Below are 7,956 nucleotides of genomic sequence, written 5' to 3'. Positions count from 1 at the left end.
ATATATAAAAATGGTTTGCTATATTTCTAATACTAACTTGTTTGTTTTTACCATTTTTTAAATTCCTGATTTACACTGAATGAATTAAGACAGTATTGTACATAGATTATACATACACAATACTTAAATTAATATAATATAGTATATGCTGTGTAAAGGGGTTTTACTCGATCAAAAACCATCCAGGTCGATTTATTCAATTATTATTTATGTTATTTGATGAGAAATATAAACGATAATATTATTTAATTATTTATTTATACTGTTAACTTTACTCACAAGTTCTATAAGAATTTAAAATATAAATAATTAATAATGAATAAATGAAACATGATTAATAATATACATATAACTATAATTAAAACTATGGACATATTAAACACAAAAAAATATAAAGAAGTGAGAAGGAATGATAAAAATTTAATAAAACAACAGAAATATACAAACAAATATAATGGAAAGTGTGAAGGAACGATAAAAATATAGTTAAACAACATAAATATATAAACAAATATAAAGGAAAGTAAGAAGAAATAATAAAAATTAATTAAACAACAGAAATATACAAACAAATATAAAGGAAAGTATGAAGGAACGATAAAAATGCAGTTAAACAACAGAAATATACAAACAAATATAAAGGAAAGTAAGAAGAAATAATAAAAATCTAATTAAATAACAGAAATATACAAACAAATATAAAGGAAAGTAAGAAGTAATAATAAAACTACAATTAAACAACAAAAATATACAAACAAATATAAAGGAAAGTGAAAAAGAAATTATAAAACTATAATTATACAACAGAAATATACAAACAAATATAAAAGAAAGTGAGAAGTAAAAATAAAAATATAATTAAACACATAAATATATAAACAAATATAAAGGAAAGTGAGAAATAATAATAAAACTATAATTAAACAACAGAAATATACAAACAAATATAAAGGAAATTCAGAAGAAATAATAAAAATGTAATTAAATAACAAATATATAAACAAATATAAAGGAAAGTGAGATAGAATGATAAAAATTTAATGGAAACAACAGAAATACGTAAACAAATCATTCGCAATTGCCATGATCAATATTAAAAAAAAAAAAATGTTTAAATCGACTTAAGGAAAGGTAAAAAGTGACACAATTTAAAGGAAGTTGATTATTCGTTTCCGTGAGTCGAGGAATCGGACTAAATTTTAAATAATTTGCGTTATACATAATTAGATTTAGAAAATAATGTTTTCTGTGTGGAATTACGCTGATATATATTTGACTTTCAGTAAAGGCAACATACAAACTCATCCAAGGTCCTCCTGTAATTTTTCGACGAGTGCCATATTTCCTAACTAAATTCCTAACTGCTGTTTAAGCAAAATTATTTGCTTTCTCACTTCGTTGGAAAAATTAAAATTTTGATATCTTGTTTATTTATTATACAAAATATTTTTGTATATATGTATTTATACATATTTAATTTATGCCGAAAATTGAGCTATATTTCTTTGCTCGTCTGTATTTTAACTTCTGTTTATTTTTGGGCTTTCTAGAAAGGAAAATCCAGGAAAACAGAAATTAAAATTTCAATAATATCAAATTCGGATGGCTCCACCATTTGATATCAGAAAATACTAAATTAGTTGATTCTTCCAAAAGAGATTTTGCACTTTTTATTTGATTACTCTTAATTTAATTTAAATGAACAAAGTATAGTTAAATTTAGAGCACGATGTGTAAATGCAGCGTGAGTTTGATGATGTTATTTCGACGAAAATTAATTTATCCTCATTTCGAGATTTTTCTACAGTTGTAATATTTTCGATTAATTATCTGTTTATTTTTAATTATGATTTTTCAATTTTTATGTAAATATGTTTGAAAAGAAATATTGGAAGTTGTACTTTTCAACTTTTCCAACTAATCAAGTTAGTTCTGAGTTTTTCACGAAGGTTTTCTGAATAAAAGTAATAATTTTCTATGCATTTCACCGAAACGGAGAGAATTTTGTTAAATTTAAGTTCAAGCAACTTATTGTTTTATTAATTTTTAGTTTATTGTGCAAACGAATTCCACTGTGTTATTTATATCAATGTTGTATTTGTTTGATTTTTTCTATTATCTGTTAGCACTTTTATTTTTTCCCCTCTCTTTTCCATGTTTTTGAGGATTACCTTTTGAGGAAATCCTTTTACCAAACCCAGATTTATTTTAATGTATTTTATTTTTCTTAAATTACTCGAAATTATCTCTTGTGAATGAAAGAATACGCGAGTTATTTAAGAACCTTCAATGGGAATAAAAGGCGTTTACAAATACAGTGCTCTCTCAGTAATCCTTCGACTAATTGCTGGAGGGGATTACTGAAAAATTCGAATTAAGGAGGATGTTAGAAAATATACATTTGTAAAGAAATATATAAAAACAAACCAACCCAAAACGTTAAACTCAAAATTTTTAAAAAAATTAGATTTTTAAAAATTTATTTAACATTTTCTTCACTGGTACTTTTTCTTTTTCTCTCATTTTAAGCAATAGGTATACTATACTTAAAACAAGAAAAATGTAGACTCAAATCTTTTTTAGGAATGAACGGTGGTGAGGGAACAAAAGAAATTTTCGAAAATTCGATTAGTCTAAGCTGCTCTTACTTTTTTGTATGGCTATTCCTCTCACTCACTCACTCTCTCTTTCTTTCCTCTCCTTCTTCACTCTCTCTCTCACACACACACACGCACACGCACACGCACACACATACACACCACACAAATTCTCTCTCTCTCTCTCTCTCTCTCTCTCACTCACTCACTCACTCATCACTCATTCACTCAATCAATAATTCAGTCTTAATCCCTCTCTCTCTCTCTTATTTTTTCTCTATCACTCTCCCTCTCACTCCCTTATCACTCACTCACTCCCTCAATAATCCACTCTCAATCACACTCTCTCGTCCAATCTCTCTCTCTCTCTCTCTCTCTCTCTCTCTCTCTCTCTCTCACTCACTCACTCACTCACTTATCACTCACTCAATCAATCAATCAATAATTCATTCTCAATCACACTCTCTCGTCCACTATCTCTTTTTTTCTCTATCTCTCTCTCTCTCTCTCTCTCTCTCTCTCTCTCACTCCATCACCACTCACTTATTACTCACTCACTCAATCAGTCAATAATTCTCTCTCAATCACACTCTCTCGTCCACTATCTCTTTTTTTCTCTATCACTCTCTCTCTCTCTCTCTCTATCTATCTATCTATCTCTCTCACTCCATCACCACTCACTTATTACTCACTCACTCAATCAGTCAATAATTCTCTCTCAATCACACTCTCTCGTCCACTATATCTCTCTCACTCACTCACTTAATTAATCAATAATTCACTCTCACTCTCTCTCTCTCTCTCTCTCTCTCTTGTCTTTTCCTCTCTCTCTCTTTTCTTTTTCTCTCTCTCTCTTTTCTTTTTCTCTCTCTCTCACTCACTCCCTCACCACTCACTCACTCAATAATCCACTCTCAAACACACTCTCTCATCCAATCTCTCTCTCACACACTCCCTCACCACTCACTCACTTACCACTCACTCACTCACTCAATCAATAATTCACTCTCAACCACACTCTCTCTTTTCTTTTTCTCTATCACTCTCTATCTATCTCTCACTCCATCACCACTCACTTATCACTCACTCAATCAATAATTCTCTCTCAATCACACTCACTCATCCACTCTCTCTCTCTCTCTCTCTCTCTCTCTCTCGCTCTTTTCTCTCTCTCTCTCTCACTTCACCACCACTCCCTCATTTATCACTCACTCACTCACTCACTTATCACTCACTCACTTCATCAATAATCCACTATCAATCACACTCTCTCGTCCAATCTCTCTCTCTCTCTCTCTCTCTCTCTCTCTCTCTCTCTCTCTCTCTCTCTCTCTCTCTCTCTCTCTCTCTCTGTCTCTCACCACTCACTCACTCACTTATCACTCACTCACTCACTCAATCAATAATTCACTCTCAATCACACTCTCTCTTTTCTTTTTCTCTATCATTCTCTCCCTTTTTCTCCTGCTCTTATTCTTCCTCTCTTTTTCTTCCTCTCTCTCTCTCACTCACACTATGTATCTGTCTGTGACTATCTACGTATTTATCTCTCTCCTTCCTTCCCAACGACCCCTACCTCCCCGAATAATGTTCAAAATTTTTACGTCTTCAATTTTTTCCATTCGGATTTCCGAAACTCGGTGTAGTGAGAGAGTAGTGATCGTGAATTTTGACTTTTGCTAAGTCCACACAACGGCAAAAACTTCCCAAACAAATTTATAGGGCAAAAACTACTTTTTTGTTTTGTTTTTGTAAATGTGTGTTTTTAAATGCGTTAACACAATATGACAAACAACATAGAATGAAAACTTAACTATAACAAAGAAAAACCCAGAGTTTTTGCAGTTAAAGGGTTTGAATAATATTCAGAGGGTATGTTTCTCTTTCCTTGGGAAAATGTTCCAGGTGAAGTTTTAAACCAAATCTTCGTAAAATTGATCAGAAATATCAGTTTCACCCGGTCAAAATGCATTTTCTTCCAGATATCAACCCAATGCACACGAAGGCTCGCCCCGGGCCATCAGATGGTGTTAATCAATATTTCCGTCTGGATGTAAAAGCGCATGACGCTCCTTAAAGATTGACCCGGTGATGTCCTGCGATTCAATTAAATCAAATAATTTACAAAAAATTAAGATTTTTTTTTAAATCTCGCCACTCAGGCTCGGTTGTAAATCCGAGAAGAACATAATTTGTTCATCAGGTTGAGAATCCTCTCAGAAGAGAGAACGACCTGGAGAAGTGGATGACTCAGGCGAACAAATTGTCCGTGAGAACGGGTCAATCCCACATCCGTCCATTTTTTTTTCTTTTGTACTTTACCCTAACCCTCTTAGCCAATAGCGTCCTCGTATATACATGGATCCCATATACAAAATCCTTATCGAGTTTGTTAAAACATTTTTATGTTATTATTATCTGAGATTTCAGATGCTATGACTGCAAATGTTTTAGACTCGATGCGTCTTGGTTGAGAGAAAATTCATTGTTTATAAAAACGTTTTCTATTAGGTTTCAGTATTTCTGACGTTCCATTGGTTTGTTTGATCTGTGATTCTATCATTTGAAAAATATGTTTTCAATTTAAATAGATTGATGTTGGGTTTATATTCTTCACAATGCAGAAAGCTCCTGTGTCTTCTATGGATTATTTCTTTGAAGGACCTCTTTTGGTCTTTGTCTGAATTCATAAACGCCTGAACTTGACCTCTAGGACACGAAGCAATTATACACTCGGCACTCAGGGTATAAAATCAATAGGTCTAGCCTTTGGAGTGTCTTGGGCGTGGCCACGACCGCCCGACCCAGTTCAAACCCCTATTCCTGAATAAATTAAGGGTCGACAACCCATTGTGTTCAAACAGAGCAGAGGCTGCCATATCGCCTCCATTGAACAAAGTCCAATAAGTATAACAATATGTTGTTTTAAAATTGTCACAGTTAAATTGGGCTTTGACTAGTGTGGGTTAAACCTTCGTTGACGATCGATAGGGAAAATTGATTTATTGTATCACTCGTGGATGGGATAGATTTTTAGAACTGTTTCATATTATGAAATTTAAAAAAACAACTGGGAATACTGTGCCTCGAATTTCGAAATTCTTCTGATTTCTGTTTATCCATCTATCGTTTGAGCAAGTGGACCAATATTCAAAGTTAAATGAAAGTTGGACAAAAATCTCGTATATATTTCTTCTATATATCTCATTGTGTTAATAAATGACTCAAAATTTGGGCAAAAAAGAGTTTTATGTTCGAGAGTTTTTTCCCAGTACAGTTATCCCATATAATAACATTTGTTTGGTGTATTATGGAAAGAATTGATCGAATGAAAAGCAGAATTTTAGTTTCTAAAAAGAAAATATATTATCATAAACAAAAATAGAAACAAGTTTCTGGTTTTGTATCAAACATAAGTGCACTTCTTGAAAAATGAAAAACTGAAAGTATTTTTTAAAATTAAAATTTAGCTTATTAAATCCGTTAGATTTCGTGACCCGATTGACCAAATAATTTTTTGAATTAATTAAACTTTATGTTAGGTATTGGTTGAGATAAAAAAGTCAGTGTCACGAGCGGGATTCGAACCTACGACCTTCGACTCAATACGCCGCTGCTCTTACCACTTGAGCTAGCGTGACTTCAAAAAGTTAGTGTCACGAGCGAGATTCGAACCCACGACCTTCGGCTCAATACGCCGATGCTCTTACCACTTGAGCTAGCGTAACTTCAAAAAGTTAGTGTCACGAGCGGGATTCGAACCCACGACCTTCGGCTCAATACGCCGCTGCTCTTACCACTTTTGGGCCACCTCCAAGGTCCAGATTAAAAATGTAACGAGCCGACCTTGTCAAGAGAGACTCGAAAATATAAAAACAGTATTGCTTTAAAAACCAAAAAACCAAAATCGAAATAAAAGGACTTAAATTACATTTTCAAAGAAAATTGTATCAGAGAAAATTGACACAGGTGCATCAGAATTTTTTGAATTATGATCTCTCCACATTTACCATAAGAATAACAAGGAATGTATTTGTTTGTATATATCTTTATTTATTTATTAAATATTTAATCGTACAAGTACTTAATTACAATAGACAGTTCTGTATTGTGAAAATAGTAGTTTTATAATAAATTACAATATTAACAATAATTATTCTTTCAATGTAAGGCCTTGGTTGAGATATAAAAGTCAGTGTCACGAGCGGGATTCGAACCCACGGCCTTCGGGTGAAAAATGGCTAAAAGGAGGGAAAATTCGAAAGGGAGTTGGTGTCCGAGTGGATCGAAGTCACGATCGCTGACGTGGTTAGAGCGCGGCGTATTGAGCCGAAGGTCGTGGGTTCGAATCCCGCTCGTGACACTGACTTTTTTATCTCAACCAATACCTTACATAAAGATTAATTAACTAAAATTTAGCAACAGAACCCACTGTCAGAATGCAGAGTAAAATGTCCAATATTGTTTCGCTTCCTCTGGCAGTTGAAAACTCGTTTCAACTTAAGACATCGGTAATTAAATGGAAAGTTTTTCATGATATTCTGTAGGGAAAGCATAGATATGGTATATCACCATAGTCGTTTTCATCTATTTTCCTTGTACCTTGTTTTATTAGTTGTATACATATATATACACAATTTGAAAGTATAAAAGTGCTTGAAACATGCTTAAATTTTGCTTGAGGTATTGTGCTGTATTCGAACCCGGTACCTTTACTTTGAGCCCCAGGCCTAAACCTTTGAGGTCACCAAGCAGATTTTCTTATCACCCTGGTTCGATATCAAAAAGATCCGAGTAAGACTAAAGAAGACAGTAAAAAAGTAAATGTGAAAATAATCTTTTCCTCCGAGACGAATGAAAGGAACTTTCATCCCAGAAGATATTTTGACTCAACTGCCTGAAATAATTTTTTCCCAGTACCCACATGAAATGATAAAAGTATAGCAGCCCAATGGATAAACTTGAAAAAGGGTCATGGATTATTTAGCAAGTTGTGAACCTGGGAAAATCTTCAACCGATTGAGAGTTACGAGCAGTTGGCATGGGGTAGTTGATCAATAGGCCTAACCTGGAGGGGTTGGGCTGAATGCCCAGTTCATAATGAAGAGTCGGCCAAACCCATTGTGTTCATATAAAGCATCAACTGCCAAAATGCAACGAAACTCCGAAACCATGACCCGTTTTTACTTTACCTTATCTAATCTATGTTTAACGAAGATCGACAGAAAGAATTACCTGATAGGACTGACTCAAGTACGGAACGGATTGGTTTAGTCGATGAAATTAGGCGAAAGCTGATATTGAAATCTATACAATGACATCATTATTTTTTCTAATCTAGTAAACACTAATAAACTCT

The sequence above is a fragment of the Cimex lectularius genome, unplaced genomic scaffold (assembly GCF_000648675.2).
Source record: "Cimex lectularius strain Harlan isolate CLEC.00 unplaced genomic scaffold, Clec_2.1 scaffold10, whole genome shotgun sequence".
NCBI lineage: Eukaryota > Metazoa > Arthropoda > Insecta > Hemiptera > Cimicidae > Cimex > Cimex lectularius.
This window is presented reverse-complemented; position numbering follows the sequence as displayed.